A 25668-nucleotide genomic window follows, 5' to 3' on the forward strand; every position below is an offset into this window, starting at 1 on the left:
AAATGCTCACCATCTCTAGCCATAAAAGAAGGCAAATCAAAACCACACTAAGATCCCTGTTAGAATAGCCATCATAAAAAACACCACAAACAACAGGTGTTGGTAAGGATGTGGGGAAAAATGAACCCTCCTTGTACACTGCTAGTGGGAATGAAAAGTAGTACAACCACTCTGGAAAAAAATTTGGGGGCTTCTTCAAAATCTAAACATAGATCTGCCATATGATCCAGCAACCCAACTCCTGGAGATATACCCAAAGGAATGCAACACAGGCTACTCCAAAGGCACCTGCACACTCATGTTTATTGCAGTACTATTCACAATAGGCCAAGTTATGGAAACAACCAAGATGCCCCACACTGACAAATGGATCAAGAAAATGTGGTATTTATACATAATGGAATTTTACTCAACCATGAAGAAGAATGAAAACTTATCATTTGCAAGTAAGTGGATGGATCTAGAGAACATCATTCTGAGCAAGGTTAGCCAGGCTCAGAAGACCAAAAATAATATGTTCTCTCTCATATGCAGACTTTAGATCTAGGGCAAATACAGCAATGTTGTTGGACTTGGGTCATATGACAAGGGGAGAGCACATATGGGAGGTATGGGGATAGGTAGAAAACCCAAAACATGAAAGTGTTTGATGTCTCCACTCTAGAGGAACTAATACAGTAACCTTAAAGGGACAGAGGTCAACAGAAGAAGAGGATCAGATACCAGCATAAAGATCAGTTAGAGATGAATCAACTTGGCTTGTAACACATTTCTACATGGAAGCAATGCTAGGAATCCCTCTGTATAGCTACCCTTAACTAGCAAAAACACTTTGTCTTTGTTTTATGCTTATGTCTTCTCTTCAGCAACATTAGAGATAAGGGCAGAACAGGTTCTGCCTGGAAGTGAAGGGGGATGGGAGGAAGAGGTTGGGAGTGGGTGTCAGGGGGCAGAAATGACCAAACAATGTATGCATATGTGAATAGATGTATTAAAAAAGGCAGAAATCAGTTTGTCCTCAAATGGGAAGGATAGTTTGTGATCAAGACAAACTTATCTCTTTTTATAAGGAATTGCCAGAGAACAGAGAGCAGCTGCCCCAGTAGCCAAAACTGACAGCCCACAGACTTGTGTTTTACTTTGTTCCAGAAAGATAGTAGGTTTAGGGCAGGGGTGTTTCCTAGTATGAAAGCTAAAGGTTTGGATCATATGAGGACCAAGGTAAAGTTGAAAGAATAAGGATCCCCAAATTGGAAAGATTCAACTAGACATCCAAGCCAAGTTTTTCACTTTACAGATGAAGCATGAAGACATAGTTTAGAGGATTTATTCAAACTTTAAAATGCATAATGTGCTGAGGTGCAATGAAAAATGTAACATTAGCACTATTTATTTAAAATAACACATTCTTATTTAAACACAAATTATACTTGTTTAAAGAAAAGACATACACTTCTATAAAGAAAAGACATAAAATTTTACTACCTATAAGTCCAAAAGGTATTAGATTTTAAGAATATACATGGTTAACTAACCTGTGACCAATTTATTAGAACAAATGATTCTTATTAGAGATGGGAAAAATCTAACACTGCATTGTTCAGTGTGGTATTTGCTGGTTAGGTGTGGCTGTTTGAATTTAAATTTGAATCAGACTTAAATAAAATTACAAAGTTACTTCCCCAGGTATAATAGCTATATTTCAACTCTTCAGTGGTCTCATATGGCTAGTAGATACTTTATTGGATAGTGAAAAATTATACATTTCCATCACTGAAAAACATTCAGGCAGACATAACTGTAAAATATGTGGTATTGGAGAAGGGGTCACACATTAGGAGCAGTATTCAAAATAGGAGGAAAGGAGAGTTAGCTTATTTTTGGAAATAATATGATTTTGTCTTAATCTATATAAATGATTCTTTTCTGTTTCCTAAAATCAATTACACAGGAGTTGAGACTATATACTTTACTATAATGAGGGAACTTTTAATAGATCAAACACATAGTCTTACTGATAAAGAAATGTCATTATTCTGAAACACAGAAAATGACACCAAATATGTAAAATAGTTTAGATCCATTTGCATTGAAAAAGTTCTTCTCTATTTTTCTGGAGTAACAGAGCCACATCCCTAATACTCATCAATTTCTCTGACCCGTTACTTCCACTCTTCATAATTTATTGAAAGGGGCTGACAGATGAGAAACAGCAAAACAGATTCCAAAAAAGACTACCTGTTATAGTGACATAGACTATATCAAGCCATTGACAATAACATTAGTAGTGAATCATTCATTATTTCTTTTTGTATCAAATGGGAGAGATTTAGAAAGCATAGTACATTAGGTAAGAGACAGGATCCAGAGCCCAGGACAACAGTCTTGAACCATAGCTCTGCCACAAGCAATTCAGTAACTTGGGTCAGTAAATATATATTTTCTAAGCCCCAGTTCTCTTATCTGAAAACTGAAAAGAACAAAACCAACTGATTCACAGAGTTGTTGAAATGACAAAACACATTGAGGACCAAAACTCTTACCTTTACTGATTGTAAATCAGTAAAGTTACTAACAGTAAATGTTAGTTACTTTATTATTTTATGAGTACAATTATAATCATGAATCTAATAAATTATGAAAATTGCATCAAGAAAAGTTAAATGAAAAATTGCAAATAAAATGCTATGAATTCTCAAATATTTAAGCATAGAAGTATTAAGTGATCCAACAATTACCCTACTAGGTATGTCCTCAGAGAAATGAAACCCCCCAGGAAAACAAAAAATGAGAGGGAGGGAGGGACAGAGAAAGAGAAAGAGAGAGAGAGAGAGAGAGAGAGAGAGAGAGAGACCTTGTATACTAACATTTAAAAGACGGAAACAAACCAAATGTTTAACAGTGGCTGAATGCACAAATTGTGATTTATGTAGAATGGAATTGAATTCTGCCATAAAAAGAAATGAGGTATGCATATATGTTAAAATGAGGATAAAACTACCAAACGTTTTGCTCAGTGAAACAAGTTGGACTGTATGGGTCACAGATAATATAATTCCTTTTATATCAATAGGTATATCCATAGTACCAGAAAACACAAAGAGAAATCTGACATCAATGTGTCTGTGGGACTGTGTTCCCCCACAAAGCTTATATCAGAATCCTTTCTTGGTTTCTGTTAGTGTCTACTCATTTCCAGCACTCATTGGAATCCCTTGGGTGGTAGCTGTATAATTCCAATCTTTGAATTATAGTCACATAGTGTTCTCTCAATGTGTCTGTCTTCATAAGACTGTCTTACAAGAATATTTGTCATATTTAGTAGCCAACTCTACTCCAGCATGTCTTCCCCTAAGCTAGTCACATATGTAACAGCTTCATTTCTAAACCAGGCCAACTTCCAAAGTATAAGGAATAAAATTTCAACACAGTTTTTATAAGGAGACACAATTGAACTTATAACAGGAAGTGAGTACTTATTGGGTATGGGGTCATACTTTAAAATTATGCAACTATTTTGAATAGTGATAGTGGTTTACATTATTCCCAATGTACTTGATGCCACAGAATTATTAAGTATAAAATTATTAATTTCATGTTTTATAAATTTGGCCTTGTTTTTTTTTCAAAAAACGTGATGTGTACCTTATAAAAGTAACTGTGTAAGAACATTTTTATGTTGGAGGTGAACAAGGTATTTTTTAAAAGGTATAGAAGAACTCTTATGAGAAAATAAGGCTTTCATACAGTGTAACACTTTATCCATTTCAATTATATAAATACTACAGAGTACAGTTGAGATGTTTGAAGGCAGAAAAGGAAAAGCTTAGTTACCTTAAGTAAAATTCATTTGGAAATCCTTGGCTTTGCAGAAGAGGTGTGTGAAGAGTCCTGAAAAAGAGAGACACCACCTCAGAAGTGGGAAAGATGGGCCCCCAAGGAGAAAGATGAATCTGAAAGAAAACCCCTTGGGGGGAAAGGTTTAATCCTCTCAAGAACAGGGATGTGCAAAATGTGGTGTTCATTTTTTATTATGCAAAATCTAATGTTTGGTTAAATTCCACCACAAAAACCTACATTTACAAATGAAGTTTAGGGAAAATCTTGGTAAAGAACCAGGAGCAGTGTAGACAAGAACCCTGGAGTAAGATCATAAATGTAACTTTCAGTGTGAGAATGGAAAAGCAACAAGGGCAGCCATGAGAAGGTATTTCCCCAGGAAGGCACAGCATACTGGAGAGGCCTTTGACCTTGCAACAGGATTCAGAGAGGTAAGGCAGTGCTATTCACTGATACAAATCACAGTTTCAGTCACATTTGTATCAGATGGGAATGCTATCAAATAAAACTAAGGGTGGTTTTAAAATTTTATTCAAAATCTTTTATATTATGTTTCTAAGTTAGCCTTAGTATAAGAAAAATAAAAGACAAGTGGGTCTGTGGAATGCTTTTATTATTCTTGGTTTGGTTGTCTTTTGAGGAAACAAAGTACTTAAAAATATTTAGACTCATGTAGAAGTAGATATTTCATATAGAAATTTCAGAGATGTGGGAATTTCATGTGACCCTGCTATTTGAAAGAAGCAGCGTCTTTTGTTCAGGATATTTTCATAAACATTGAAACTATTATTATTTTACTTTTACAAGTTCAAGTATTATGTTGTTTATAATTATCTCTTATTATTATAAATATTAACCTTTGTTTTATAGCATCAAACTCAACAAGTATCTGTTAAAATATGCGGAGATAGAGACGCGAAGGATGCCAACTCCTATCTCTTCCAGCTGTTCTTCTCTGGAAGCAATTTTTCATCTCTCTTTCCTTCTGAGAGAGCTTCTCCAGGTAAAAATTAGTTGGGAATACAAGGACAGACACCATAGAAGATGGTTACAGTATTTGAATGTCAATGTCCTGTTTCTGTCACCCAGAACCACATGTTCAGGTATTCTGGGCATCAATTGCTGCTGAGGAGCAGTGTGAGAGAAAGCCAGTGAAACCTCTTCAGTACTCCCACTTCAAGCCAGTTCGACCATCCAAACATGATTCAGGTTGCTAAAAGGCATTTAGTAAGTAGCAGTGGAGCTTCACGCACAGAGGAAAATTGAATTTGGCTGTGGAACAGGTGATTCAGGTTTTGCAGTCCTTCAACAGGGAACACAGTTTGGGGATCATCTGCTCCTTTCAGGAAGTTCTGAGATGCAGGCACTGAGGGTTGTCACGACAGCACAGGAAGAAGGTGACAGGATTATGCCCCTTAAACAGCACAGGAAGGGGACCAGAGCAGCCTAATTATTTCTTTTGCAATCTGCAGTCCTCACTTGAGTAACCTTTTAGCCTAAGGCTCATTGGCCCAACAACAAAGAACAAGCTAATTCACTTACACCCAAGGTCTGTTTACCAAGAACGTCACGTGATGTTTCCAATTACTCAGAAGGCACATCTAAAGCAGGCTTAGATGTGCCCAGCTGGAATGAAAGGGTCTCAGAAACGGAGGAACTAACTCATTCTGTAGAATATAAACTTAATGACATGCAATTCACCTTTTATTCTGTGCCATGACAGACATATTTAATGGATTATGGTGTTTTTCTATCTAAACACAGATATCACTATAAGCTTTATAGTATTTTAAGAAGATACTAAAAAATATTGAACATTAGCAAAGGTCAGATCTTTTTCCTTCCTGTATCAATGAATTTCATAGCCTCATATTAGTAGGTTCTTGGCTTTTCAACAAATTTTCCATATTCTGTATACTCATCATACAGTGCTTTTGATGCATAAGTACAAAAAATACATTACACAGTATAAGCTTTTCATGTTAAATCACCATCTGGTTAAAGTAAATTTTTAATCTAAAAAAAGATCTAATAATAACAAAACATAATTCCTAAAATCTCAAAAGGTGGGATACCCCAAAGGTAGCACATACCTTAGTTCCTAATCCAAAGAATAAAACTTGAAAGTTTCAAGAAAGGTAGAATAAACACTTCAGCTTTGGGTGAAGGTAAATATTTTCACTACATAAAATTCAAATGCATATAAAGATTAATTTGCATTATAGTAGCAAAGAAAATTAGGAGAGTAACTCATAGGTTTAATTTAAAATACAAGATTAAGTAAATAACCACATTCCTAGAAAAGTGAAAGCTATCTAAAGAGGCATAATGTAAAACAATTATACTATGTTAAATGTGGATTTGAAAAAGAAAAACAGTTTTTTCCATCTGTTGGATAAAACATGGAGATTATATTCTATTAAATTATTTAAGTGAGACTACAGGAGTAAGCAACAGATAAAAGTATGAAAGGCAATGTAAATGAATCCTTGCCAATTTGGACAGATGCATATGGTCTTATCTTTTTATAGAAAAGACAGATCAATAACAGAGCACCCAAAGTCTCTGGTGGAAAGCCCAGGATAATTCTGGTAAAGAGAAAAAGTAGCAAGAAATATGCACTTTATCTTTTTTTCCCTTCATTTTTTTCTATATATACTAATACAGTTGCCTTTCTTGTCCTCTAACAGAAGAAAAGGAATACAGAAAAGATATTTTCTTTTACTAACCCCAAAAAGGTCAGCAAAGTATAAAATGTCAAATCTACAAAGTTAGATAAATGTGGATAAAACATGAAATGTTAATGATGTCCTTGGTTGCAGACATTCACAAAAATCACCTACATTTTCAATTATGTTATAATTAAGACTACATGATCTTACTTGTCATCACAAAATGAATTGACTAGACATGTGGACTGGGTCATTGCTAACATTTGCAGTGAAGACCAGGCATGAAGATGACCTGACTTCCTGCCCCTGTCAACTGATGTAGTTAACTGAAAAAGGCATGTCAGCTATGTGAGAACCATCCTGTCAAGAGCTCTAGAGTCACACATCAGGTTTGGCTACCTTACCTCTGTGAGCTTCAGCTTCTCTATGACTTGCAGGGTTATTGTTGGGACCAGAATAATAACTATTATTATTTTCTGCACAGCATCAAATGCAGTAACAACTTTCTAAGGAGATCTACAAAATGACCTCTGTTTGTTTCTGAACTGTTATATTCCATCAAGCCTTCATCCTGCAGGCTCACAGGTCATCTTCCATTTTCTTTAGTAATGTGTTTTCTCAATTCTGATATTTTTTTTCATTCCTTTTGCTCCTTTTTCTCCTCCCTCATCCCTCATGTCACTCTCTCCATCTGCAGTTGGCAGAATTCTACTATTAGGATTTCAATCTTGACTGTATATATCCATCACAGAAAATACTAGATTATTCTGCTGTGTGATGCCAGTGATCCTTTCCTTTTCAAATCTTAAATCTCACTTTAATCATTTACTTTGCTTTTTTCTGTTAGAATGGAGCTGAGGTTGAGAACCTCATTTGCCTTCTTCATCAATATAACTCTGCCTCGACATGTCATAAGTATTGAATAAACAATGTCATTTCAGTCACTGTGCTCCCCATGTCTGCAATGACATAAAGTCATGGATATGGACTTTGGAATTAGAAAGTTGGGTGCATGAGTCCTTGACCTAGTGCTCACTAGCCCTAAAACACTGGGTACATTATATCAGACACACCAGGAATCAATTTTAAACTCTAAACTTTTCAATATTTCCTCTATCAAGATTGAAATAGAAGAACATGAGTATTTTTATATGTAACTCTCATTAGCATCAGTTTTACTGTCCTATGAATTTAAGGTCATTCACCTTCCTGATTTTTAAATCTAGACTATGTAATGGTAAAAACAAATAGATTTGGGGGAGAATATGATGCAAGTTCTATTGCAAGATAATGTATTTTGTGTAAAGTTCACTTTGCCCCACAGTAACTTCTTGCATTTTGTTAACAGAAGATTTTCTGTGATGGAGATTTTATCCAGGTCCTGTATGTGCTGCTAAAATGGAAATGACAAGAGCCGAGTTTAGATTGGAGGCTAATCCAAAGTGATGGGCATATCCAGTTTGCAAGTTAGACTTGAAAGCCAGACTCTCAGAGGTCTGCATCTGGGACCAGCGCACCTGATGCGCACCTCAGTTCTCCCTGCCTCATTCGGCATGCTCATTAGACAATGCCACTCCTGCAACTCATCAGGGAAATGCTTTGCTTGCTCATGAAATGCACATTTTTCCATCTCCAAAGAAAGATTTCAGGAAGGATAGAGGAGGAATTTTTTTTTTTAATGGAACTGGGATTTTGAACTCTGGACTTCATGTTTGCTAGCCAGGTGCCCTACCACTTGAGCCTCACACCCAGCCCTGTTTTGTATTACAGTTATTTTTCAGATAGAGTCTTGAACTTTTTACCCAGGTCTGGACTCAGACCATAATCCTTCTACCCATGCCTCCTGGGTTGCTAGGATTAAAGAAATGCCACACCATAGTTGTTGAGATGGGTTCTCACTAACTTTTCTCCCAAGTGGGCATGAAACCACAATCTTGATCTCTGCCTCCCCAGTAGCTAAAATTACAGGCATCACCACCACACCCAGTCCCAGATATCAGATATATATATATTTCTTGGTAATAATGAACAGTTTTTAAGAACAAGCCTCTGAGGTTTATATCATGAACACATTGTTTTTGCTTAAACTATGTGTGCAGGGATATTCATAAAGATCATATAGGTGGGGACCAGAGAGTGGATAAAATCAAACTAAGCTCCTCCTTAGCGCATAACTGCAATAAATGGACAGAAAAAGTGGCTTAACTTTCATGGTCATTGAAGCTGAGGCTTCCACTGGTGAAGAAAGCACATTAAAAATTTCATGACAGCCTATTTGATGGATGGGAGAGCATCAGAATATCAGAACTTTGCCCTCAGGGGAAACAGCTGGAGAGTCCTCTTTGTCCTCAATCTTAGGGCAGAAAATCCTCTGTGCATTACCTTAACAAATCATTTTAGATGAGTCAGCATAACACTTAGATGGGGATTTTCAGCATAATTTTTAGAAGACTTATCCCTGAAGCTCTTAACCCAGATCAACGATCTACTGAAGGAGAGTTTCTTCCCATACCTTCCTATTTCCCTGTCCAGCCTCTGAGGACCACGTGCACCACCAAGGTTCAAGGAGAACAAGACTGCCACCCTCCCCTGTGGTATCTGCATGGGAACTAGTGCTTAATCATCTTTTGGAATTACTTCTGCATGTGGTAATATGTAGTGAAAGTTGCAGTAAAAGGGCCAGAACTGTTTCTTTTTTCTTCTTCCCTTACAGGATGAAAGTCAGCTCCCTCTGTTCATTTTCCCTCCTATGCTTTCTACCTTCTACTATTGTCTTTTATAAATTCCACTTTTGTAATTTCTACATATGAGTGAAAACATGTAGAGATTGGATAACAAGTGACAAAATACAGTTGTGTAGGAGACATAATGCAAAATATTATACATTTTATAAGGAAGAAGAAAAGACTTCTTAAGTTCCAAACACAAATAAATGATAAATCTTAAGGAGATGGAAATGGGAACTGGTGGAGTGGCAAGCATGAGGCCATGAGTTCAAATTCCAGCACTGCCAAAAAAAAAAAAAAGTGTTTGCCCGGAATCTATCTTAACAAACTGTATACCTACATATGGAATTATCACACTGTACCCTGTGATTTTATATGATCATTAGTGTTATGTAATAACATTTAAAGATAAAAGGATTAAAATAAAATTATTTTCTTCACATTATTAGTAATAGGTTTAAGAAACTGTTTATGGCCATGTTGTCACCTATTTTTTGCACTATATTATGGAAGTCTTATAGAGGGACATAACCTTTTATTATCTATGAAAGAATCTTAGTCTCAGAGGCATTCTATTTGTTTTTTTCCATTATTATTACTTGAACTTACTTAAGGTTACAAAAAACATCTGGGTGACTCTTGGGAGTTTAAGATTACTTTCAAACTCATTACCTTCTTCAGCCTTGAAGACAAACCTGTGTGTGTGGAGGGGTGGATTACTTTACTGCTATTTAGAATTACAAAACCTGAGATGGAAAGAAAATTTTTAAATGTACCACTAATCACACATTGAGCACTTGATTGGCCTATCTGCAGCAAATGCAACCCAGTATTTTCTAGGAAACATGAAAAGGTCAGGCACATTAATTACACATTCACAAATTATGCATTTAAATCCTATCAGAGACAAGAACAATAATTACATTTCCGAGTATCATTATTGAGGATCATCATATACCACGGACTGAGTCAGGAAAAACAAGGCAAGGCTTCATACTATAGACACTATGCCAAAGTTCACACACACACAAAAAAAGAAAATGTGCAGAAAGAAAAGTTGTACAAAATATAGTTAATAGACTTTTATCTACACAAGTTTTATAGTTTCCAAAAGATTCCAAGTCTAATCTCTCATTTGATTCTCACTACAGAACTGGAAGAGTAGCTCAAGTGGTAGAGCACCTGTCTAGCAAGTGTCAGGCCATGAGTTCAAACCTCAATGCCACTAGGAAAAAAAAACAAGTGACTTTTACTACAACTTAACAATCAATTGCCTAAGCTGTGGTGGGCACTTCATGTGATGTGTGAGGCTGCATGTTTCACGTGGATTGCTGGCATGGAAGTGTCAAGGATGATATGTATCTGATCCATGTACCACTAACTGGAAGTACAAAACATAGTAGACATGACTTTCTTTGTATATTTTGTGTCAATACATTTAAATCCATTGTTAGAAAAAAGATTGCAAGCTCACTATTTGTCCATTTATCATGTCCAAACAAATTGGTCATCAATGGCAAGATGTCCCTTTATTTCCATTAATTTCTATGCTCCTTCCACATCCCTAACCTGCTTTGAAAGGGTAATAATTTTAGAGTCTCTACTATTATTATGGTTCTTCTTATACACTACCACTTTAATATTTTGGTTGTGCCTGCATCAAATCTGGTAAATCATAGAACTTTATGATTACTAAAGGTATCAGTATGAAAATATATAGCATGCCAGCTATTCTATAAACTTTGAAGATATAGTGGGAATCAAGAGATGCTATATCTGTGTCATGAAGTTTATATTCTAGCTGTCAACATAGTCAAATAAAGAGGCAAATCACCTTTCTTGCATGCCCTAAGGGTATTTGTATTAAGTATCTCACCTTGCTTTCGCTGAGTATTTTCCGAATTAGAATCACAACATTTTTGAACAATTATTTCTGTCTTTCAGATATTAAAATAAGAACTGGAGTTCCTAATTTTAAATCTAAACTTTATCTGTATATCTCTTTATTATTTGCATTAAAAGGAATGGTCACTTTGTGGTAATAATGTAGATGAAGAGAAAAATATCTGTGTGACTATCAGAAAAATATAGTATTAAGAGTAAAAGGAAATTACAGAGATAAGCCAAACTCAGACAGACAAATACTTCATTTTCTCTCATATGTATAATCTACATTTAAAAAACTAATAATATGACCTAAGCATAAAAGAAGGTTTGTTTGGGGTAACAAGCAAGAAATTAAGGTGAAAAGGAGAGGGTTATGGGGGATGAATATGATAGTGCATTATATGACTCCCCCAACACACACACACACATTTATATAGAGATATATATGAAAATAGCATGATAAAATGAAAAACCCACTAAAAATTGTAAAATGAAGGGGGAGATGGGAAAGGCAGATAAGAAGGAATAATGGAGGTGGTGAGTTTGATAAAAAAACACATTGTAAAATTTTCATGCTCAGAATTAGAAAGACATGGGTTCAAATTCTTCTATCTACTAACTGGGTGAACTTGGGACAGTGGTTTCCTCCAAGTAAGCCTCAGTTTCTATACCTGCAAAATGAGGGAGATAAATATAATGATAGTAAAGAGCTGTGAGAACCTCATGTGGTACTAATATCAGAAATTAATGCAAACAATCTACTTGTGCAGTGATAGGTGGCACACTGCTTAATGACTTGTGACAATAGTTTGAGACTATACATGTTCAATGTTTCTATATCTGAAATTGCTATTCTACCAGATGAACCCTTTCAGGTGGTGTCCCAGAAGTTTAAAGATGATTCTGCATTACAGAATAGACTAGGTTCACCCAAATGTACAAATGAACTGCTTTCTTCCCTTAGACACAACAGTGATCAATAACCAGCTAGTTAGTTTGCAAGGAATAAGGCACAATTTATGAAAAGAGTTATCAGGTAGGGTTTCTTTCTCATAAAATGAATTTAAAAATACACAAAAGTAAAAATAACATGCATTTAAATGTATTTTAGGGGCAAATCACATGGGAGTTTCAAAAAGACACCATTTTTACACACAACATTCTACTTTCCAGACATTGATTCAGTATCAGTCTGCTACACAATAATAGATTGGGCAATTAAAGTGGTAGCAGCATTTGTTCACATTTCTAGTTGACTTCATTTCTTTCCTATTTTTGCCTTATGTTCATTCTCTGTACAGCTTCAGGGAGAATTCAATACTTGATCCTTTTGACACTTCTGCATTCAATGAAGTCAAATTTAGAATTATAGACTTCTAATAAACATATGCCATGCTTCTTGCATCTTATAATAAAAATTGAGGAGATATATTTCTCATGCTTGAATAGGGTATTTATGGAAAACGTATCTTAATATCTAGTCTTTGTACCACTGACATGGAGCTAGATAGGTAGGTAGATAGATAGATAGATAGATACTGTACTATTTAACTCCCAGAAGACTAATGCCAGCTATTATGCAGGTCAAGCAGCCATTATTAAATTAAAGATCAGGATGGAAAAAGTGTAGGGGAAATGCACAATATGTGAACAAGGCTCATTCCAAGAGGATAAGACTGTCTCCTCTCAGATATGTTCAAATTAATAAAGATTTACTTATTGCAGTGATGTTTACTCTTCATGCTCCCAAACTTAACTATGAATAACATAGCTCAGAATCAAACTGTGCACAGTATGTCTACAGCTCTATTAAATTTAAACAAATGTTGTATAAGGTTTTGATGAATTTTGCCAATCTCTCACCTCAGCCCAATGTTCATTAGCTTAGGCAGGTAAAGATTATTCTCTTCTAGTTGGCCTGGAATCTGTCCCTTAAGAGCTTCACTGTCAAAATGGACCATGAAAAATGATAGCACACGTTTCCTACTCAGGAAAGAAAAAAGCTGGGGTTATTTTCTCAGGCATCTCATGCCTCCTATAGTTCAAAAAAGTTATCCTGCACTGCATTTTTTCTTTCTCCATCAGAAGATCACCTACTCACCCAAAATGGGGCAATTGTGGTAAAAGTGCTAAAATTCAGAAGTAAGAGGCCTGTGTATGGTTTCCAGGTTGCTCTGAGCTGGTTGCATAGTAGATGCTCTAGGGAAGCTTTGAGAAGTACAAATGCACAAATATGGTCTTTAGAGATTCAGGCTCTATGTTTTTACTGTGTGTACAGTGGAGCCAGGGTATTTGGTAACCTGCAGCAACAGGGCACTATGTCTGGTGAACAATTGAGGTATGGGCTGCTCTCAGAAACTGGCAGGAAACAGTGTTGCTTTTCTCTAAGGAAGTTCTCAGTAAACAAAGATGTAGAGTGTAAAAGCATGGGTCAGTTTACTCTGACAACTAATTCACTCAATAAATAAATAACAAGATCTCATTTGAATCATATTTCTACCACAGTAACATTTAAAAGTTCTTTTCCAATCAGACTAATACAATAAAGATAGATTTATTACAGTAAAGTGACAGAATTTATACAAAAATTATTTTTATGTTCACAAGAAAACAATTAAATGATAAGGAAATCAACTCAAAAAGGTCTCAGTGGAGGATCCAAGATGGTGACTCGAGTGCAGAAGCAGAAAGCAAGAGCTCTGTAAATTAAAAATTTTACTGAGACACTGGAGCCACACTTGGAAAAAAAAAAGAAAACACCAAGAGGAATCAGGGCTTCAACACTCTAAACCCCTACACCCTACAAAGCTTCTTAGTGCCACATTATACTGAGAAAACAGGAGGGCTCCCACACCACAAGACACAGGCTCCAAACCTGCTTGGGAGACATCCAGCAGACCAACAGTTGAGCAAATAAATGGCATGCGGTATTTCCACAGCCACCCCTGGGATGAACCAGCATAGCCTCCTAGACAGACTGACCCCCCCGCCCTGTAAAAAAAAACCTGAATAATAAACAAGGAGCTGAAAAGGAACATGCAATAGAGTGGGTTGGGTGCTCTAAGTGCACCAGAGAAGGGGGAAAGTGCAAGGAGCTGATCTCTGCATGAACTTACAGTAAACAAAGACTGAAAAGGCAGATGGGATGACAGTGGGCAGGTGATAACCTGCTGCCTGAAATAGGGCAGATAGCAGTCCACAAAGCTCATCTCCTAGATGGTGAGCAATATGCAAAGTCAAACAACATTGCAAAATTGAAAAGCAATCAGTAAACCAGCATAACATACTGACAGCAGGGAGCTGGCTGATGGATCTCTGACCTTGCCCCAGAGAAAGGGTACAAGGCAATGAAACAAGCCCCCAGTAAATCAACACAGAGAAAACCCAACTCCAAAGCAGGACAGCTGGTGAACCACAGGGCTGATCTCCAGAACCTGAAGACAAGCCACACCTAACTGAGAAGCTGATTAAGCAGCTGCTGCTGAAAGATAGGAAAAAAACTGGCAAGTCTCCCCAAACACTTGGTGAGACTGAAACAAAGCTACTGCTTAAATACCAACAACAGGGCTAGATGCTGGTGTAACACCAGAACTACTAAAACTGAAATTCTATTGTTCCTGAACCTGGAATTATTTTATGTATTTGTTTGTTTGTTTGTTTTGTTCTCTGTTTGTTTGTCAACCACCTCCCCTTGTTGATTTCTTTGATTTAAGTTTTTTCTTTCTTTCTTTGTTTTGTTAGTTTTACTATTGCAAATTAGCTAATACTAAATTACACACAGAACATGGACACAAAGAGCACCAAGTAGAGCAATAGGAAGACAAAAAAGTGATGGAAAACATTCTCCCTCACCAAAAAAAAAAAAAATTAATTAATACAGGATTCAGAGGAAAATAAAGAAAATGGATACCCAGTTCCAGATTCCAACTAAACAAACATAAACTATGCTAAGGAACCCAACGAAGCCCACAAGAACCATCTTAAAGAAGAAATCCTGCAAGTAATCACTAAGAATTTCACAGAGATATTACTAGACATGGTCAACCAAAACATACAAGAGGGACTTAAGAAATTCCAAGACAACAAAAATAAAGAATATGAGAAAACACAAAAACAAATAAATGAACTCATAGGAGTCTTAAATAAACAACAAAGTGAAACAGAGAACACCATAAATACAGAGATTAATGAATTAAGGATGAAAATTGACAATATTAAAGAGAAAGTGACTCATAATATGGAAATCCTCAGAAAAACAATGAAACAGAAATACAAAACACAATGGAAGGCCACTCCACAGACTAGAACAAATGGAAGACAGAATTTCAGAACTTGAAGATGAAATGGAAATTAAAGGAAAAACTGAAGAGCTATCAGTCAAACAACTCAAGAACTCTGAAAAGAAAATGCAAGAACTCACTGACTCCATCAAAAGACCAAACCTGAGAATCATGGGCATTGAAGGAGAAGAGGTGCAAGCAAAAGGAATTTGTAATGTATTCAACAAAATAATAACAGAAAATTTCTCAAATCTAGAGATAACTATGTCCATTCAGGTACAGGAAGCCTCCAGGACACCAAACAGACTTGACCAAAATAGAACTACCCCATGACATATCATCATTAAAATAACAAAGCACAGAGAATAGAGAAAGAATTTTGAAGCCTGTAAGAGAGAAAAAACAAATAACATACAAAGATAAACTCTTCAAAATCCAGCAGATTTCTCAACAGAAACCTTAAAAGCAAGAAGATCATGGAGTAAGGTATTCCAGGCACTAAATGAAAATAATTTCAACCCTAGGTTACTCTACCCAGAAAAATGATCATTCAAAATAGATGAAGTGATAAAAGTCTTCCATGATAAGCAGAAACTAAAACAATATAGGACCACCAAGCCATCACTAAAAAAGATTCTTAAAGGAATTCTGCGCACAGAAAATGAAAGTAAACAAAACCATGAAATGACAGCAGCACCAAACAACAAGAGAAGAAAAGACAAGAAAGTAGAGAGTAACATTGATTCAGCTCCACACAATCAATCCCTTAAACAAACAAAAAAACAACTAAATGACAGAAATCACCACATACCTATCAATACTAATACTGATTGTTAACAGACTTAATTCCCCCATCAAAAGACACCCTTTGGCAAACTGGATTAAAATGGAAGATCCAACAATCCGTTGCTTACAGCAGACCTATCTCATTGACAGAAAAAGGACTGACTGAGGATGAAAGGCTGGAAGATGATCTACCAAGACAATGGCCCCTGAAAACAGACAGGGGTAGCAATAGTTATCTCAGACAAAGTAGATTCAAACTTACATTGATCAAATGAGATAAAGAAGGACACTCCATAGTAATAAAAGAGGAAATACACCAAAAGGAAATAACAATTAACCATCTATATGCACCCAATGTCAATATACCCAATTTCATCAAACCTACTCTGAGGTACCTAAAAACATATATAGACTCCAACACAGTTGTAGTGGGAGACTTTAATACCCCCCTCTCAGTAGGAGTTAGAGGGAGGGATGGGGTAAGAGGGAGGGAGCAGGGGATATGGGGGAGAAATGAACCAATCATTGTATGCACATATGAATAAATGAAAAAAAAAAAAATACCCCCCTCACAAATAGATAAGTCATCCAAACAAAAAATAATAAAGAAATTTTAGAACTAAATCACAAGATCAAATGGACATAGCTGATGTCTGCAGAATATTTCATCCAACATCTGCACAATATACATTCTTCTCAGCAGCATATGGAACTTTCTACAAAAATTATCATATCTTAGGGTACAAAGCAAGCATCAACAAATATAAGAAAATAGAAAGTATCCCATGCATTCTATTTGATCATGATGCATTAAAACTAGAAATCAACAACAAAAATAACAGTAAAAAACATGCAAACAATTGGAAGGTGAACAACACATTGCTTGATGACCAATGGGCTATTGATGAAATAAAAGAGGAAATTAAAAGGTTCCTGGAAATTAATGAAAATGAAAACATGCCCTACCTGAACCTATGGGACACAGCAAAGGCAGTCCTATCAGGAAAGTTTATAGCATAAGTACATATATTAAAAGAACAGAAAGATCTCAAATCAACGACCTAATGCTGCATCACAAACTCCTAGTAAAACAAGAACAAGAAAATTCTAAAACAAGCAGAAGGAGAGAAATAATAAAAATATAGGCCGAGATTAATGAAATAGAAACCATACAAAGTTTCAATGAAACAAAAAACTGGTTATTTGAAAAAATAAATTAGATTGACAGACCCCTGGCAAACCTGACTAAAATGAAGAGAGAAAAAACCCTAATCAGTAAAATCAGAAATGCAAAAGGCAAGATAACAACAAACACCATGGATATCCAGGAAGTCATTAGATACTACTTGGAGAACCTATAATCTAATACATTTAAAAATCTTGAAGAAATGGACAGATTTCTAGCTACTTATGTCCATCCAAAATTGAACCAAGAGGCTATTACTCACCTGAATAGACCTATAACCCAAAATGAAACTGAAACAGCAATAAAGAGTCTCCTAAAAAAGAAAAGTCCAGGACCCTATGGATTCTCTGCTGAATTCTATCAGACCTTTAAAGAAGAACTAACACCAACCCTCTTTAAACTGTTCCATGAAATAAAAGGTGAAGGAACACTGCTTAACTCATTTTATGAAGCCAGTATTACACTCATCCCAAAACCAGAGAAAGAGACCTCCAAAAAAGGATAACTGTACGCCAGTCTCCTTAATGAACATCGATGCAAAAATCCTCAATAAAATAATGGCAAACCAAATCCAACAACACATCAGAAATATCACTCACCATGAACAAGTTAGCTTCATAACAGGGATGCAGGGGTGGTTCAACATATGCAAATCAATAAATGTAATATAGCACATTAATAGAAGCAAAGAAAAAAAAACACTTGATCATCTCAATAGATGCAGAAAAAGCCTTTGATAAAATCCAACACCACTTCATAACAAAAGCTCTAAGAAAACAAGGAATAGAAGGAAATTACTCAACATTGTAAATGCTGTATATGACAAGCCTACAGCCAACATCTTACTTAATTATGAAAAACTGAAACCATTTCCCATAAAATCAGGAACGAGACAAGGGTGCCCACGATCCCCACTCCTTTACTCAACATAGTACTGGAATTTCTCCCCAAAGCAATTAGGCTTAAGAAGAAATAAAAGGAATACAAATAGGAAAAGAAATTGTCAAAATATAGTTGTTTGCAAATAATATGATCCTATACCTTAAAGACCCAAAAAACACTACCTAAAATCTCCTAGACACCATAAACAGCTATAGCAAAGTGGCAGGATACAAAATCAACTTACAAAAATCATTATCTTTTCTATATACTAATAACAAACTGAGAAATAATATATGGTAACAGTTCCATTTACAATAGCCTCAAAAAAAAAAAACAAAACAAATCAAATACCTTGGAGTAAACTTAACAAAGGGTGTGAATAACCTCTATAAGGAGAACTACAAACCCATGAAGAAAGAGGCCGAGGAAGACTACAGAGGTGGAGAGATCTCCCGTGCCCATGGATTGGTAGAATCAACATAATAAAAATGGCTATACTACCAAAAGCAAGCTACATGTTTAATGCAATTCCCATCAAAATCCCAATGACATTCATCACAGAGATTGAAAAATCTACCCTAAAGTTCATTTGGAAACACAAAAGATCACAAATAGTTAAGGCAATGCTTAGCAAAAAGGGAAATCCTGGAGGTATCACAATACCTGACTGCAAACTATATTACAAAGTCATAGCAACAAAAACAGCATGGTATTGGCACAAAAACAGAAATGAAGACCAGTGGAACAGAATAGAGGACCCAGATATGAATCCACACAGCTATGCACACATTATTTTTGGCAAAGGCGTAAAAATATATGATGGAGAAAACTGAGCCTATTCAACAAATGTTGCTGGGAAAAATGGTTATCTGTCAGCAAACAATGAAACTGGATCCATGTTTATCACCCTATACTAGGATCAAGGATCAAGGAGCTTAATATTAGACCCAAAACTCTGAAGTTAGTACAGGAAAGAGCAGTGAACACTCTGGAAGTAATAGGAATAGGCAAAGACTTCCTCAATAGAACCCCAGTAGCTCAGCAACTAAGAGAAAGGATAGACAATGGGACTTCATAAAATTAAAAAGCTTCTGCATAAGAAAAGAAACAGTCTTTAAACTAAAGAGACCACTTACAGAGTTGGAGAAAATATTTGACAGCTATACATCAGACAAAGGACTGAAAACCAGAGCATACGGGGAACTTAAAAAACTAAACTCTCCTAAAATCAATGAACCAATAAAGAAATGGGCAACTGAACTAAACAGAACTTTTCAAAAGAAGAAATTGAAATGACCAAAAAACACATTAAAAAAATGCTCACCATCTCTAGTCATAAAGGAAATGCAAATCAAAACCACACTAAGATTCCACCTCAACCCAGTTAGAATAGCCATCTTCAAAAACACCAACAATAACAGGTGTTGGCAAGGATGTAGGGAAAAAGGAGCCCTCATAGACTGCTGGTGGGAATTCAGGCTAGTACAATCACTGTGGAAAAAATTATGGAGGCTTCTTAAAAATATAAACATAGATCAACCATATGATCCAGCAATCCCACTCCTGGGGATAAATCCAAAGGAATGTGACATAGGTTATTCCAAAGGCACCTGTACACCCATGTTTATTGCAGCACTATTCACAAAAGCAAGTTATGGAAACAGCTAAGATGCCCCACTACAGATGAGTGGTTTAAGAAAATGTGGTTCTTATACACAATGGAGTTTTACTCAGCCGTGAAGAAGAATGAAATATTATTTCTCAAGTAAATGGACGGAACTGGAGAACATCATTCTGAGTGAGGTTAGGCAGGCTCAGAGGACCAAAAATCGTATGTTCTCTCTCATATGTGGACTTTAGATCTAGGCAAATACAGCAATATTTTTTGGACTTGGGTCACATGGTAATGGGTGAGCACATACAGGAGGTATGGGGATAGGTAGGAAAAGGAAAACTTGAAAGTGTTTGATGTCCCCACTGCCTAGGAGCTAATACAGTAACCTTAAAGTGACAGAGCTCAATATGGGAAGGGGATCAGGAAATAGTAAAAAGGTCAGATAGAGATGAATCAGCTTGGGTTGTAACATACTTGTGCATGGAGGCAATGCTAGGAATCTCTCTGTACAGCTATCCTTATCTCAAACTAGCAAAAACGCTATGTCTTTCTTATTATTGCTTATGTCTTCTCTTCAACAAAATTGGAGAAAAGGCCAGAACAGGTTCTGCCTGGAAGTGAGAGGGGTATGGAAGAGAGAGAGAGGAGTTGGGGGGCAGGGTGGAGAAATGGCCCAAACAATGTCTGCACATCTGAATAAATAAATAATTTTTTTTAAAAAGTCTCAAAACCTGGAAAGAAATATTTCCAAAGATTACAATTTTTATTTAAATATTTCTAACTCTAAAGGGGGTTAAATCAACATTTTTTTTCCAATACTTATAAATGAAGTCACATCGGAATCCAAAGGTCATATTTCTGAACTTTTGGGAACACAGAATCAAGACTTTATAAAAATGACAATCATTGAAGCCAAATGTAGGTTTTGTTCACCTTTTCAAGAAAATGGTCACTATTTAAAATATCTCTTCAAGAACACCCACAGAGTGGGAGAAAATATTTGCCAATTATACATCAGACAAAGGACTGATAACCAGAATATACAGGGAACTTAAAAAACTAAATTCTCCCAAAACTAATGAACCAATAAAGAAATGGGCATGTGAACTAAACAGAACTTTCTCAAAAGAAGAAATTCAAATGGCCAGAAAACACATGAAAAAATGCTCACCATCTCTAGCAATAAAGGAAATGCAAATTAAAACCACACTAAGATTCCACCTCACCCCTGTTAGAATAGCCATCATCAGCAACACCACCACCAACAGGTGTTGGCGAGGATGCGGGGAAAAAGGAACCCTTTTACACTGTTGGTGGGAATGTAGACTAGTACAACCACTCTGGAAAAAAATTTGGAGGCTACTTAAAAAGATGGACATCGATCTACCATTTGATCCAGCAATACCACTCTTGGGGATATACCCAAAAGACTGTTACTCCAGAGGCACCTGCACATCCATGTTTATTGCGGCACTATTCACAATAGCCAAGTTATGGAAACAGCCAAGATGCCCCAGCACTGACGAATGGATTAAGAAAATGTGGTATCTATACACAATGGAATTTTATGCAGCCATGAAGAAGAACGAAATGTTATCATTCGCTGGTAAATGGATGGAATTGGAGAACATCATCCTGAGTGAGGTTAGCCTGGCTCAAAAGACCAAAAATCGTATGTTCTCCCTCATATGTGGACATTAGATCAAGGGCAAACACAACAAGGGGATTGGACTATGAGCACATGACAAAAGCGAGAGCACACAAGGGAGGGGTGAGGATAGGTAAGACACCTAAAAAACTAGCTAGCATTTGTTGCCCTTAACGCAGAGAAACTAAAGCAGATACCTTAAAGCAAATGAGGCCAATAGGAAAAGGGGACCAGGAACTAGAGAAAAGGTTAGATCAAAAAGAATTAACCTAGAAGGTAACACACACGCACAGGAAATCAATGTGAGTCAATGCCCTGTATAGCTATCCTTATCTCAACCAGCAAAACCCCTTGTTCCTTCCTATTATTGCTTATACTCTCTCTACAACAAAATTAGAGATAAGGGCAAAATAGTTTCTGCTGGGTATTGAGGCGGGGAGCGGGAGGGGGCGGAGTGGGTGGTAAGGGAGGGGGTGGGGGCAGGGGGGAGAAATGAACCAAGCCTTGTATGCACATATGAATAATAAAAGAAAAATGAAAAAAAAAAAATAAATAAAAAAAAAAAAAAAAATATCTCTTCAATTAACTTAAATAAATGACACTACATGCATTGGCATTTTTGTGGGCAGATGAATAGTGTAGTATATTTTTTGTCTTATGAACAATCTATTTTAGTTTGCAGTGAGTTTCAATCAAATCTATCTTTCCAAACCCATGATCTATGTTAATATTATAAAAATGTTTTTCTTAATTGAGACTTGCATTGTAGTCTCCAGCTAATCATGCCTACAAATCAACCTATAACAGTAGAACATGTAAAATAGCTCATCCCTATCTGAGTCTTTTCATAACAAATGTTCTTTTTTGGTTCCTGTTAATAAACAAAGCAATGCTATGTCTTGTCTGTATTCTATTTTTCTGTGAGCCAGTTCACATTTTTTCTTATAGTTAAAAGTATATATTGTCAGTTTATGTAATGGATAGAGTTTCATATTTCATACGAGTCCAAAGGTTAGCCAACTCTTTCTCTTATAATGTCAGTATAAAACAGATTTGATTCTGTCCAAGGTTAATTCTTTATGTTTCATCAGAATTTGAAATGAATTTCTCATGAACTTTTTGGTATCTTCTGATATATCACTTGACATTGTGTCAGAAAGCTACATAATGTGAGTGCTTTGTAAAACAATCTCATATATTTGACGCTTTAACTCACAGTGCAGTATTTCATTTGCTTTATTGCAGTATTTCATTTGCTTTATTCAAGCACTGTGATCTTCTTCATAGAAATTATATTTTCAGATGTTCAGCAATGTAGTGTGGTACCTCTGCCTTTGGTTTTGAGGTAGGGCTGATGTTACTTGCATAAAGGCTTCTGAATATCACAAATACCACTTTTAGATGTTGAGCTAGTTAGGTCTTTGAACTCATTTTTCAGTTGTAGAAGGGGGAACCAGTAAATGGAGCTGTTGTACTCTCATGACTTCTCTGAGCTGCACATCTTTCAATACAGTAAATATAGAGCCTTTTGAAGGTTTCTTAATGCCATGACTGTAGATAACTCATATGACACACGTTTAAAATTATATCACCAATGATGATACTGCCATTCTACTTTCTCATGCTATTTTTGTACATTGGCTTGAAAAATCACATTCTCTTATCTTATGCTCTGTGAGCTTCCTGTGATGGTCACTGGAAAATCAACTCACAAATAGAAAAGATGTTTTGACAAATATGGAAAACCAAGCCTTGGAACATTCAAAGTTTGCAATATTTCAGGAAAAAATATCATTAAGTAGCTATAAAACTCTCTCATTTACAGAGACTTCAACTTGTCAGTCTAATGGTTTAGGAAATAGGTCAATATGACTGAACATTTTAAAAAATGTGTCAAAGTGCCTATCAATAATGCACCTACTCAACATATAGAAAGATAATGACTGACTTACATTTAAAGGCAGCAGCAGAATAAATTTGAAAAACCAACTGTTCACAAACAGTAGAACACTGACGGATACCTTGTCCTGTGGGGGAATAAGAGTGGAAATCTGGGTCCTCAAAGAGCTCACAATCAAGTAAAAGTGAATCCTATAAACAAATAAATATTAATATTTATTAAGTAAATTCACAAATACAGGCAGGATTAAGGCAAAAGAGCAACATATACATACCTACACAAACTCCAAACTACAAAAAATTAACTGTGTTCTTGTGTGTTACAGGGAACAGGTTAAGGGACCGTTTCCCTTAGAGCTGTTTCATTTTGCATTTGGAGGCAAAACAAGAGTACACTATTATACATATAAGGCAAGAGAATATAGATTAGAAGATAGATTAGGTGAAAAAGCTATGAAACATGGAAAATCTTGGAACATATAGTAGATAGTATTCTCAAAAGAAAGCTACCCATTATATATCCTATCTCATATGTTCTTATGAAGATTTGGGGTCTGTGTCATCTCACCTTGAATCTAAAACAACCTGTAAATTGGAAGAAGTTATGTCACATGACTCCTAGACTTGGTCCCAGAGGGCAGTTTGGATTTGTGTATGGATCTCTCGGTATGCTCACTGTTGGAATTTGCCACATACTATGGAAAGTCAAGGAGGCAAGCATAGGTATTTAACTGCCAATAAATCCAGTTGAAGTCTGGGTCAATTGTCAGCATCAACAGTTAAACATAAGAGTGGGAAAGACTTTGAGGTAACTTTAGCTCCACCTTACATACAACTGGATGTAACGAAATGACAGAATAAGTGTAAGTACCATCAAGCCGAACAGATACATTAGAGCCATGATAAAATATAAGAAAATAATTGCTATTGTCTTAAGTCACTAAATTTCGAGGAGTTGATTATATTATATGGCAGTAGCTAACTGAATGGACATTTTTGACTCTGGGAGCAGTTTGATTGTGTATAACTATATTTTTTGTGTGTTTGCTTGTTTTGGTGATGGGAATTGAACTCTGCTTTGTGCAAGTTAAGTACATGCTCAACTACTAAGCAGACCTTTGGAAATCAGATCGTTCCTATGGATCTTTCCTATAATAATTTTTAATTGAAAAAATAGAATAAAAAATTATAAAGTAAATTATAGTTATATTATCAAAATATTAAAATATTTTTATAAAATATATGTATGCTTTTATTAATATATTAAATTATATCTGGTAATTATTATAGCAATAAATATTGCAGTATCTGACATTACTCCAATGTGATATAAAAATTTTTTGAAGAAAAAGTCCTAAGTACTATTAATGCTACTTAATGTATGTGGCTTACATTTATAATTGACAAAAATGATAATTTCTCTTAGAAATTAGTACAAATAAAGTACATATATATGTATCTCTATACATATGTATGCATGCATATACTTTTCCTGTCCCCAGATCAAGGATTCTTGGTTCTGTCACATGTTATCAAAAAAAAGAATCTGTAAGGTAGTGGGATGTCATTGCCAAATGACCAACAAAATGCAACATCTTTGCATTATGAAGGTCTGAATTTATAATGTTGCTTCGATTACATGGACTTTGGTAAATTGCACCATCTTTCTGAGATTGTCTTCTGATCCTCAAAAATTTTTTGCAACTTTTTGATACAAAGAATCTTTCCCAGTCAATACTGTATCACATGATTTGATGGAAATAAAAATGAATTACCATCCCAGTGTTGTATAATCATTTCAGAGTTCTTGAAAATGTGTGAAATGACTGTTATGGCTCTGATTTGACAATCTTACCAACTTCAGTCCAATTGAATGTATACATTCTTATCTATTTTGTGTATCATACATAATTAAAATTAAGGCTATATGTCTCTCTCATTTCTAAGGACACTATCAACATATACTCACAATTTTTATTTTTTGAAGTTATTTGAAAGAAAGGTTGGAGCTTGGGGATCAGAGCAATAATCAGGCTTTTACATGTTCTCTCTTCCTAAAAACTAAAAGTAAATGTGAGGTTCATATTTACTATTTTTGTGATCTGAAACTGAAAATAGTTTGAGCATGTCGAGTCAGTACTCATTTTCTGTCCTTACATGTACTACATTCATACTTGAAGTTTTTTTAGTTTGAACTTTAATGGCAGTTCTGGTACTTTCACTGGGAAAGAATCTTTGGAACAAAAG

At 35.7% G+C, this 25668-nt stretch overlaps 1 protein-coding gene across 6 annotated transcripts in view; it reads right to left on the reverse strand.

Annotated features, from left to right (window-relative positions):
- Positions 1-25668, reverse strand: part of Lrrc4c (leucine rich repeat containing 4C) — a 1195224-nt gene that overhangs the window by 673419 nt on the left and 496137 nt on the right. For 2 of the 6 annotated variants that reach the window (XM_074044634.1, XM_074044629.1), the window contains one exon: positions 23475-23549. The exons of 2 other annotated variants lie outside the window; for them this stretch is intronic. The gene's annotated coding sequence lies outside the window, so the exon portion shown is untranslated. Of the gene's footprint in view, positions 1-3834; positions 3892-23474; positions 23550-25668 lie in introns of all 6 variants that reach the window. 2 more of the 6 variants (XR_012436659.1, XM_074044630.1) reach the window with 2 other exon arrangements.

Source organism: Castor canadensis, chromosome 1 (genome assembly GCF_047511655.1).
Source record: "Castor canadensis chromosome 1, mCasCan1.hap1v2, whole genome shotgun sequence".
NCBI lineage: Eukaryota > Metazoa > Chordata > Mammalia > Rodentia > Castoridae > Castor > Castor canadensis.